Below are 12652 nucleotides of genomic sequence, written 5' to 3' on the forward strand. Positions count from 1 at the left end.
AATACACTGCATTCATTTTCTCCTTTTAAGAAACCTGGAACAAACAGGCTTGCACGGTGTATATATAATTCATTTAGGTGTTGAAGTCTGAGCCTACATTTGTAAGAGAAAATTTCAAACGAGCCATAATTAATATGTCACTTCAGGAGGAGCAGTGGGATGAGGGGGTGGAAGTAAATGGATCTACCTGATGTTCGTGTAGTGCATGTGAGGAAAGGCGAAATTAAAGTTAATGCACAAAGAAAAGACCAGCTTTGCAAGCTTATTTCTTTGAGCTCGTGCCAAAGTAAATAGGTATATCTATGGATATCTCCTTCTGGAGGTGTGGAAAGTGTAGGTTAAGTGTGATGGACTGCAGCACATTTCACGAGAGGAAGTTTGAAGAGTGCATTAATCTGGGAGGCCAATCTTGTTTTTCTCAGCTCCACTGCCATTTGCTGCGTGAAATGTAAAAAGCCATTTAGCATTTCCAGCTCTCAGTTTCTCTTTTGAATGAAGAGAACCAACAGCTGTCCCCTTTTTACCTTGCCTATGAATATGAAGCTATATATTGAAGGCAGAGATGTGGTGCAAACATGCATTGTATTATATGCCCATATCTGTGCCACTGTCGTGAGAATGTGGTATTTCCACAGAGGCAAAAAGGCTCTCTGGGAGTCCTTTCAGACTTGTCTTCCAAGTGCTTCCCGTGAAATTTGGTGAATTCAGTTCTTTTCCACATACATAGGATGGGAAAAGACTTCCACTTTGTCACTGCGGTAAAACTTGGTTGGGTGTCCCCAAAGAGAAAGACCACTTTTTTTGGCTTCTGGTTGATTTCAGGACTATCACTAAAGGATTGTGAGTAAAGGGTCTTCTTTTCTTGTCTTGGCTCTGCAGGATTGCCCCAGAGGTTTCTTTCCTATTCAAAGCTATTACTGAGTCATTGGCCTGGCAAGTCATCCAAAAAGGAAAAAAAAAAAAAAGTATGAGTCTTTTCAGAATACTATTTGTTTCCTTTTGGCAAAGGCTACCTCTCACTGATTCCAGAATCTAATTGCCATGGCTTTACACATAATGTTAGAACTTTGAGGTGAAAGAGATTGGAACTAAGAATTGGAAGCCTTACTATTCCTGATGATCAAGTCCTTATGGAGGGTTGTGCCCAGTTGAGGTACCTGTTTTCAAAAGATAATTGGGAGAGCAGTGGGCCTTGGGGGAGAGAGCAGGTATTGAGAGGAGCTGACATATCCTTTCAGGGACATTTGCAAATGAAGATGTTTAGCCTGGGAGTGAGATGCTTTATGGGATCCATGGTGGCACAGTGATAGTGTAATGTTCCAGAGAAGAAAAACAACAAAACCAAAAAAAAAAAAAAAAAGATGATGCAAAACAACACAGAACCAGTGCATATAGATTATAAAGGTAGGATTTGGTTGAATATAATTGAAATAACCGTTCTAACATCTGGTGTTGCTAAATCATGGTAGCAAGGTCCATGTCACTGAAATTATTCTAGCTGATATTAATAGTTCATTTTTTAAATAAGTTGGAAACATTGGGAAAGAAGTTTAATTCCTTGAATTTCAATGTATAGACTAAAATTGATGGTGTAGACTCTGGAACAGAGGGAACAGAATTCCATTCTGGGCCCCATCATTTACTAGTTGGATGTCTTTGGATAATTAGTATATTTAAGCTTAATTTTCTTACCTATAAAATGCAAATGTTCATAATACTTACCAGATAGGGTTGCTATGAATATTAAATATGGTAACGCACTAAGAGCATTTAGTATACAATCCTGGATTACAAGAAGTGATCAATAAAGAGCAGCCATTTATTTTTTATTTTTAATTGTTAGCATATGATTTTCAACCTAAAGAATTGTGCATTATGAAAAAAATATTGCAATATATTTTTCCTGAGGAGGAATATCTTAATATAACAAATACTTTGATTTTTTCATAGTTAGATACATTGCAAAAGTGCTTATTAATAAATCATGAAGGGATCCCTGGGTGGCGCAGCGGTTTGGCGCCTGCCTTTGGCCCAGGGCGCGATCCTGGAGACCCGGGATCGAATCCCACATCAGGCTCCCGGTGCATGGAGCCTGCTTCTCCCTCCGCCTGTGTCTCTGCCTCTCTCTCTCTCTCTGTGACTATCATAAATAAATAAAAAATTAAAAAAAAATTTAATAAATCATGAAATTTTGAGTCGTCTTAACAAGTAACCAACATGCTGTTAGGACCATGCTGCATTCTTTGTGTAGAAAGTCCAGCAGTTAGCCCTTCCTAAAAAAAGAAAAAAAAAAAAAAAAAAGGACACTTACAAATAAATGCTAGGGATGAGCAAAAAGGAGACTATCTGGGGGAAAATCAAATCACTTTGCTCCCTCTTTGTAATATGTCAGGAATTTGTATGTAAATTGAGACTTCCTTTACCCTATACTTCAAGTTTTTCTCTGCAGGAAAGTCTATTTTATGACAGTGGATTGTTAGGAATTCATGTTGTCAGTTACCTGCCCAACATTAACAAGTCACTGAAAGTTTGAGGAAGAACCAAAATGAGCATAGGGTTTTTGTTACTGTTACTGGTGTTGCAGAGGTTGAAAATCCCACCTTGTCAAAGATTAGAACAAGAAGATAGAGATTTCAGACAAAAAAAAAAAATCTGGGTAAATTCACAATAGCCTTAAGTGTTTAATGAATTTAATGCCATTTAGCTTGCATTCACATAAACAGGCTTAATTTTATAGGAGTTTGCAATTGGTGATATAGGAGTTGCAATTTCTGTGAACTTCTTGAAAACGCTTTCTGTGTTATACGCTACTCTCCTCTCCTTTCATAAATTTTGGTGTTACAAAACTGTTAGTCATAAAAAGGCATTTATAGTTCAATATAATTTTCCTGCTTTTTCTTTTATTTTCTTTAAAAATGCAGTTTTAAAAGTAATAAAACCCTTCCTTCTGTAAATCTTCAATCTTTTTTTTCCTAAGGGAAGATTAATTTGTAAATATGCTAATGGATTTGTATAATATTAAACTTTCCCAAGAAAAATTACATTACTTCATATGAACGAACACATCTATCTTATTCAATTTATAAACGAATGGCTGAAAAGCCGAAAACTGTTTCCTACTATGTGTCTTATAACTAAAATGACTGCAGGCACAGCCACAAACTTGGCATTTCACAGCAAATTTATTGGATGAAAAATTTTTTTAGCCCCTTTATTGGGTTTTCCTCATTTAGCTGTATTTGAATTCTAGCTAATAAAATGCAATTCTGCTTACAAAAAGGTGAAAGAAGTAAACATACCACTCAAAATAGAAGCGATTTCTAAACAGGAAGTAGACCAAAAAGAACAAATGCTTAGTTTAAAAGTGATACCAGTGATAGGGATGCTGTGATGGAGACGTTCCCACAGCTAACTTTCATTACAACGGAAGGGTAACTTCTTAGGTTAGGCAAGGAGCTAACGACCTGGTGGTTCAGTGAGGCAGTTAGTGTGGATTTACTCTGATATTATGTGGGAGAAACCTAACCTCTCCTCATCTTGGCTGTTTCTCTATCACTCATTTGCACCAGCTGGATATTTCCATTGTGTACTACCTGGAGTCAGGCAAAAATGCAGTAGGGTCTTTCCAGTATCCTGGGACGACCTGGAAGTGACCGTTGTCTGTTGTCCCTAGGCATTACCCTAAATTCTGAGGTGAAATTTGTATTATTTAGGCATTTCTCTCTGAGGGACCCGGTGTGAGCTGCCTGGACTCATAATGGAAATAAACAGGGGGAGAAGGGACTCTAATTTGAGAATTATCACTAATAGTTCCATAAATAGATCTAAAATGAACTTCTTGGAATTCTGATAATTCTCCCCAGTAATTAGATACTCTGTTTTCATAAAGGATCTGTACTAGCAACTTGAAAGAATCCTAATTCAAGTGAAGAGTACAGTGAAGGGCAGTTGTGGTGGCGATCTTATTTCCTACGATTTCCCAGAACGGTACATTTAGGAGGGTCTTGGGCAATGTGAAGAGAAATGGGACCTGGTTATCAGTCCCCACAAGAGTAAGAAAATAGTTACAGAAAATAGTTTATAATAAGGTGGTAATTCAAATTATTTTGTTCTTAAATTACTTTCTGTATTTTTGTTGTTGTTGTTGCCCTTCATTATGGGATTTTGGGGCAAGTGATTTATATCCTTTTTGCATATATTTTGATAATGGGACCAACTGACTGCCTCAGCATTGAATTTGCCAAGTTGTTTGATTGCTTCTGATTGAAACCCAATTTACAATGGTTTAAGCTGGATGGTGGGTTGGAAGGAAGAATCTGATGGACTGGAAAACCAAAAAGTCCACAAATAGAGTTAGAATCAGATGTTGCTATGTAACGGAGCTCATACTATGCCACTAAGGATTTGTCTCTTCCCATCTCTCAGCTCTGCTCCCTTTTTAGGGGCTTTATTGTCAGTCAGTTTCCCTCCATGGCCACCAGCTAGTCCAGCCATACGTTGAGTTTCTCTTTCACCAGAGTCATAACAAATGCTAGGACTCACTGTGATTCTGGATCTGGATCGTGTGCCCACACTTGGTGCTGGGGTGTGAACATCGGCCCCACCCAATCCTCAAAGACTGGGAGTGGGAGAAAGGTGATTCCTTGGGGGAAATTCGGATGACAGTTCTAGAAGCAAGAGTTATATGTGATATGCAGTCGGAAAGAACAGGCTACCACCACCGTGAAATGAAGAGGCACAGCACAATGAATAGCTAGGAAAATGACCCAAGAGGCCAAGATCACAGCAGGGGGCATTTTGCTCCCTCATTAAAAGGACCCTGGGAATTCTTGTGGGAACCTTGCCATTCGAAGTGATACAGTTGATTGAAATGTTGTCCATATGGGTATAGATGTGGCTGGAAAAAAAAAAAAAGTATCCTTGGCTTATGAGCAGTTGTGTAATGTTATCTGTAAGTTTTATTTCTTCCAACTAGAATGCAATTTCTCCAAAAGCAGGCACTTATTGTACTTCTCTAAGAATACAGTGCAGTGCTGGACACAAAGCAAACACTCACTATATACTTCTGATGGATTCATTTCAGCTGTTTGCAATGCTTATCACACTAAAGGATTTCCCAGGATTTTTCTCAAAAGCCCATCCTCTCTGAGAGCTGCGTTTGTTTCCCATCTTTCCCTATCACTTGAGTAGTCTGAGTATGTCCTTTTAACGTGCCTCTGGGTTTCTGTGCTTCTTGTCACACCACCAACGCTCTGTCTGGCAGGAGCTTGGACCACGGCTGCTGTCTCTCTTCCATCCTGAAGGGCCGTGCTGTGCTGTGCTATGCTACGGCTGCATGCTGCTTTCCTGATCCGCTTTGCATAACTGCCTGGAAGAAAGTATTTTATGGATAATCCACAAGAGGGAAATTGATTGAACATTATTTTGCTTTAGCATATTTTATGGGTGAAATCCATTTAGGATGCCATTGCAGTGAAATTCTACATAGAGCAAGCATTTGGTCAACTAGTTTTAGAGCATATTTGGTGCGTTGTAATTAGAAAACAAGCAAGTAGTTAGGACAGTGTCTTTAAAAACACAGGATTTTAGTGTTCTGTAAGAGTTCTTGATTCCGTTTATGGAAGGGGCCTTTAGAGATAATATAGTCCAGGAATAGAAAATAGATTCATCTTGTGTGCCAAATTTGATCAGTTGGTGGTGGTTGCCTGGAGTGCTGCGTTAAGAAAGAATTTATGGCTAAGTCCATACTTAGTGGGAAAATGTGCCGGCATGGTTTTTTTTTTTTTTTAATGTCTACCACGGTTAAAGAAGGGGCTAGTAGCACCATATGTACCGCATTTTTGCCGACTCAACCCAGTCTCCCATTTTACAAAACCAGTTAGTAGAGAAATTAGTCCAAGATCCCACTTCTAGTTAATAACAGAGCCCAGTCTTTTTAGCTCAGTCTTTCAATATTTGCTCAAAGGCTATTTTCATATGGATTAAATGAGATAGGCCTGCAAAGCTGTCAGCATAGACTCTGATATACCATCGAACCTCAGAAACCATTCGAATTAAAATATGCGTTCCTTTATTAACCAAGGAATCAGCAAATATTTCTTGACTGTGTACTATGTGCTAGGTAAACAGGTGCTTGGCACAGTTGATGAGCATGATTTCTCAATTTATGCCTCAGAGGTTGATCTTTTTTCTTTCAGAAGGAAGGAACTGGGTTGTGTCAAGATTCATCTCTGCCATGTTGGCTTTGCTTTCTTTACCTACCGTTCTGGTTTTCTCTCTAAACACTGAAGTCTACTGCCTATGCATAGACGAGGAAGCAGTACATATTCTTTCCATGACTGTGCTCCTGTGTATATTATCCACTTAGAAAAGTACTACCTTTTGGATTCTATGATAAATCTCATGAAAGTGGAATTATATTTAAGGGAATTAGCAGCATGTTATGGACCTGGTTTTCAATAACAGGTGTCTAACGTGTGCATGCGACATGCAAAATATGCTGATGCAAATGGATGATTGCATGTGCAAAAATATGCAGATTAATGTGCAAACAGATGTTCAAATAATTTCCTATTATTGCATGCCATTACCTCTTTTGAAAGCACAACTGCATATTTTGTATATGGACATATTTGCATTGTTTGTATTTCATATGTGCAATTGTACACATCTTTTCAAGGCTTTCTCTCCATCGTGTCCTTAACTGGGAAGGCTTAACCTTCCAATGCATTTTCAGTTCCCTGACGCAGTTCTCTGTGGGAAGGGGGAAAAACTATGACTTACCCTTAGAAAGCTCAATATCACCAGAAGATAAATGCTAATTTTTATCTGTCTCTCTTTGTTAGAAACATGGTCCTTTCCTATCAATACAGCTTTTGATGTCAGTGTAATAAAATGTAAAATCTGTGCAGATTCTCAAACTGTCAAAACAACAGTATGCACTTAACGAAACTTATCTAGCTCTTTTAAGTGTTTAATTTTTTTTTGTTTTGTTGGTTTACTTACGTCTCCATTCACACAGTGTTATCAAAGAACCCTATGAAATATATTCTTGATTTTAGGTAAGAAAACCTTGGCTTATGGTGAGCTCCTTTAGGGATTTTTTTTTTTTCTGGACAAGTTTAGCTATCAGATCAATAAATGGAAAGTAAAATATAGTTAGAAGCTCATTTTTATACCAACCATTTTAGATGATTTGTTCCGAGTTGCCATATTTTATTACTATGTTGGTTAAGTCCATTTCTAACTAGAAGTTCATATATATTATTGGAAAACTGAAATTGAAAAAGCTTGGTATCATTCTGTATTAGTTGTATCTAACATCGCATTTTGATATACTGCAAAATATACATTTCTAAAATAATATTTCACCCTATCACCATTCCTTTAAGCTGAATGTTGGCATCATTCGGTTCAAAAATCTCCATATATTACTCTATTAAAATGCTATTGTCTTCTGGCTTCCTTGTTTTCAAAGACCTCCCAAAGAAACATTGGAACGCATGCGTACACGGAATGCCCCTCCCTGCAAATCAAGACAGTGATATATTTAAATGGAATTTAAATACAAAATAACTGTGTGTGTGTGGGGGGGGTTGGTAGGGAGGGAAGAAGTCAACACTGATAGAGAATTGCTTCTAAGTTATATAAAGATAAAATTATGGTGAATCGTCTATTTTTAATCCAACTGGCAACTCTTAAAGTACGAAATCCCTTATATTGCAGCAATTAAAAAAAAGGGAGGGCCTTTAGCAAAGTTATTATTACTCTAAATGTAGAGCTTATATTGGAAAATAATATTTGAGTTACAGTATCTCCTATGTAATCTCTAAAGAAAACATATATGTTTCAGTGCTAAAACCTGAAGCAGGGAGAAGATGAGTTAAATGTTTCTTCTCTTCCTTTGAGGCCCCCTCCCCTTCCATGCTACTTATTAGGAGTTCCGAAGCATTAAATCTAGAGGTCCATCAGCTCACATCTTCCAGCCCTGCCTGTCTGTGGACAGGACCCTGTCTGTCTGTTTCCTCTATTGCACTATTTTGTTTGTACTACTGTAATCATTTTGCTGGCCCAGATCTGTGTGGGTGTGCTGGCAGCTTTACAACAAAGTTACATGGGAACAGAGTTAAGGTTGAATATTTATTAGAAGAAGCCATCTGGCGTCAGGCTGTCTGTACAGGGGGGCTGGCTTCTCTAGTAGGCTCTCCTCTTTCTCTAGAGCTCTTCCTCCCTTTCTCTCTCCTGGGCTCTCTCCCCCCTGCCCTTCATTTCTCAGTCCTGAAAAAGTTGAATGTGCTTCCCTAACCCATTTATTTTGTCCTTTGCATTTATGTTCTTTTTTTTTTTTTAAAGTCGCCAGATCTGTGTGTGTGTGTGTGTGTGTGTGTGTGTTTAAATGTTTCTCTTTTCTTGGAGGCAGCTCCTTGCTGGTTTCCACAATGACAGTGCCCACAGAGGGTCGCCAGTAGAAGGCAGCAGGACAGCCACAATGGAACAGCCGCTTCCTATGTGGGCTTACAAGTTGCCTTAAACTTCCATTTCCTGTTGCTGCCTTTCTTTCTTACCTCCAGTGGGCAAACTAACATAAAAGCACCTCTCTTTGGAGCTGGGCTGCTCTCCACATAAGCACTTAGATACGTTCTTAGTGAGTAAGTAGTTCCCCCAGCCTTTCACCATCCTGCTCCACCTGGGTGACTCTCAATTGCTCGCTGAATCGTCTTCGAGATGTTTAGTTTTCTCATCTCTCACTTTTGCCTCAGTCAGTTGCTCCTTTCCCTTTCTGCAAATGTCCCTCTTTTCTTCCCTTTCTCATTGTTGTAGCTTCAAGTCCCTCTCCCTGTGTGTCGCCCAGCTCCCCACCCCAACTCAAGGGCTCTGCTGAGAGTCTCCCCCAGCTCATGTCGTTTGTCCTGTAGCTAGAAGTGTGTTGCACAAAATGCTACTCTATGATCACCAGCCTGATCAAAGGATGCTCCATTTTAAAATACACGCGGCATGTAACGGATGAAGCCAGTGGGAAGGAATCTCGTGAGCCAATGATCACCATGGCACTTGAAAATCCGTTCAGACGTGGCAACAAGTATTTTGTGAATGCAAAGGGGTCCTGTCATTCCTGCTTTGCTTCTTGTGGGATGACAGCCAATTTCTGGGCTAGCCTCAGTTAAATCCCCACATGTTAACTTTCTCCCCCCGACCCTGCAAAGCGGGGAACTGCCTGGGAAGAGCTACCGTGGTGACATTGCACCATTGGCAGGGAGGCTTTCTCTAAGGGCTGGCCAACCCATAACAGTGCATTTACCCTGGGATTGGAAGGGTGGCGATTTGTTTGCTCAATTCCCTAATTATCCAGAGTACAGGAGTTATCACAGGAATCAGATGGGAGAAATTAAAAGATCAGTGCAGCATTTTAAACCTCCAGTGCAGATGGGCTATTAGGAATCTAAGGAGTTCAACAAGCCTGAATCAAAGTCAGCTTAATAACCACTGTCTCTGCTCCATCATAGGCCTGGATTTCTTTTTTCTTTCTGATCATGATTTTTCATCATTTTCTCAGGTGGGATATGGACCAGCCAGTCACTTTAGTAGAGAGCCCTCATTTCAGGCAGCTTCAAATGCCTCATCATTTCTGAACGAGTTTCAGCTCCAGGAGATTTCAGTGCTGGAGGAATTGCAATAAGCTATGAAACCTTATCCCTTCTCAAGACTCTTCCAAGTCACTGGGGAACTCTGGCTTCCACGGGTAATGGTAATCGCTCTATTCACTTATAGAAGGGAAGGTACCACCTCGGGGGTCACATGACAATACGAGAGAGGTTAAACCAACTTCCAGCTGAGGTTTTACAGATACGTTTGGGATCTTGGAATGATATTACCATATTATTGTGCTTTTACTCTTGTTTCTTTTGGCTCAGGGCTGAGGGAACAGTCTTGTGTAATAGATTTACCCAGGGAAAGCTTCACCTGATCTGAGTGAGACTGGGCTCTAATGTCATCCCATTTTGGTTTAACATATAAGAAATGTCTCAGAGAGAAATGTTGTTGGCATTCTGAGACTTGTATTTATCTTTAATTTTTGAAAGACTTATCCAGGAAAAGAATCCAACACAGTATCTCAGGGGAGATGAGCATGGTTTGAGAGTAATAGCTATTAAAAATAAGAGAGGAGCTCAGGGAGATGACTGGTCATTCGATGCTTTTTTTTTTTTTTCCTTTCAGAAACCTGCCAAATAAGAGTTACCTGATTCATAGACCACTGGGGTATCTAATTGTGCCAATTTTTAAGAACTTTTGCATTCACCTATGTTTTCCTGCAAAGATTTAATTGGATCAGGAAATAGCTTTAACCCTAATGGTCACCCTAATAATCAAGATTTAATTATGGAATAATCCCTGACAAATCATAATGTAACAATATCCTATTTTTTAAAAATTATATACCCTCTCCTTAAAAAAAGAAAAAAAAAGCAATGGGTAAGGAATATAACACCTGCTAAAATTGCTTTCTGTATAGCAGGTTTCCAAGACATCTTTAAACAACAGATTATCTGTTGTTAAAGACCAGGTATGATTCTTTTTTTTCTGAAGGATTTACAGAGGAGACAAACAAATTATATTGCTAACAGAAATACATGAATACAATAATGACCAAAAAGTGAGTTTTCTGCTTGTAAATGCTTGAATTTGTACCTCAGTATTTGAGTGTTTGTCATATGCAAGACACTGCGTCAGGTGCTGTGGTGTATTCTAAGGAAATTTAATGCAATTTTTGTTCTTTGAGGACCTTACAGTATAGATTGGAAGAAAGGCATTTTCATGAATAATAGCCACTAGAAGTCAGTAATTGCCTTAAGAGTGATTATGGCAATACTCAACCACTGGGCCACCCAGGAGCCAATGGGGATAGCCAGGGAGGGCTGCACTGTAATGGTTATGTTGTGCTGGTCCTTTAGGACAGGTGTTATTGGTTTCAGAAAGGGTAACTCATACATAGAAAGTGGCCCATGTCAAAGCATAGAAACTCTGTACAGCAGTAGAGATAAAAAGAAGGTGAGGACCAGACTGAAAAGACTCTTGAATGCCAAGGTAAAGAACATTTACTTTAAGAGATAGTTGGAAGCCATCAGGGGAGGACTGATAAAAATCACAGCAGTGCTGTCAAAAGATAAATTTGGCCTCGTGTTGTGCAGCAGTAGAAGAAGTTAAGGCTATGACCAGGTTATCATTCCTACGGAAGAAGACCAAGTTACATGAAGGTAAGGGTAGTTAAATCAAAGTTGAAAAGAATGAAAAAAAGGAAATGAAATGCCACTTAAAAGACAAGCAAAGCAAAAAGGTTGATACGTCTTGGGCTACTAATTGAGTGAGGAGGAACAAGATAAAGATGTAGTCTAAGATTCTGAGCTTGGTGTACATAAAATCGTGAGAAAGTAAAATAGAAATTGGGAAGTCATGTCGGGAAATACATTTTAAGGGCAGGGTGAATATTTTGATTTTAGACGTGTTGAACTTGAGATGTCTGAAGAACATCCACGTAGCAACCTCTAGCATGCAGCTGAAAAGAAGGGGAGACATGGTTCAAGGGGAAATTGAAAACTGGAAATTTACCAGTTATATGCATAGATGCGATAACTGAATATATGAAATTGGATGACACTTTCAAGGAAAAGAGTGTAGAAAGAAGAGAACAAGGTTCCGGATGATATATTGAGGAAAGCATCTACTTAAAGAGCAGGAAGAGAAAGAAAAAGCAATGAAGTATTGATGAGAAGACTATCAGAAGAAAACCAAAAATCAGACAATGTAGACAGAGCAAGGATTATGGCAAGGATGGAGAAAACTGAATTTGGAATAGACTTGCCAGTAATCTGAGATAGAGCTGGGTCAGTAAATATATTGGAGTGGGAAACATTTTGAAAAAGATATATGGGTGGCAACAAAATGAGAAAAGAAATCCTGACTGCTTTTTTTCAAGAAATTTGCCAGGAAGGGAAAATAAAGGCTAACTCAAAGGAATAGGAGGACGTAATTTTTAAATAGGAGAGATCCGAGCTCCTTGGTGGGCTAAGGAAAGATAAAAATGCCAGAGAAAGGAGATCGTGATGGAGCAAAGTCTGAAAGGTGTCTTTGAGGCCCTCTCATATTTTTTAGGTGAAAATAACATACTCTTTCCTTATTACTATTCTATTGAATTTAAAAATGAATAATATTTCTTTTAACGTTAAAGCTAGTACTTGCTTATTATAAGCAATAGAGAAAACATACAAAGGAAAAGAAAGTCAACCTGTAATGTGCCATCCAGCGACAACCTCTCTTAACCTCTGTTGCGTATCACACAGTTGTCATTGTACTATGGGCAGCTTTCACTCCCATCAGTCACCCTTGAGGCCCTTCACATTTTTAGAAAGTTGACTTTGCCTAAAGAGTATACAGGCAACTATATGGAGATATCAAAATTCATGTAATATTTTTTTATTGTTGGCTTTTTGTGTGTCTAAAATGTCGGTATTAAAACTATAATAAATATCTTTTATAGGCACATTCCTGCTCATCATTGCTCATCTCTTTAGGGTTGACTTGATAAAGGTAATCCGTACAATAGAAATGAAAATATTTTAAAACTTTTGATGTTAACTTCCCAACTGCTAAACATAGT

The 12652-nt window shown here is 38.8% G+C and overlaps 1 long non-coding RNA gene across 1 annotated transcript in view; it reads left to right on the forward strand.

Annotated features, from left to right (window-relative positions):
• The window catches only part of LOC121481806, a 61811-nt gene extending 52078 nt beyond the window's left edge, over positions 1 to 9733 (forward strand). Inside the window, exon 5 of the long non-coding RNA XR_005985424.1 lies at positions 9554 to 9733. This is a non-coding gene — a long non-coding RNA (uncharacterized LOC121481806). The remainder of the gene's footprint in view (positions 1 to 9553) is intronic.
• Positions 9734 to 12652: the final 2919 nt, after the last annotated feature.

Source organism: Vulpes lagopus, chromosome 24 (genome assembly GCF_018345385.1).
Source record: "Vulpes lagopus strain Blue_001 chromosome 24, ASM1834538v1, whole genome shotgun sequence".
Taxonomy (NCBI): Eukaryota; Metazoa; Chordata; class Mammalia; order Carnivora; family Canidae; genus Vulpes; species Vulpes lagopus.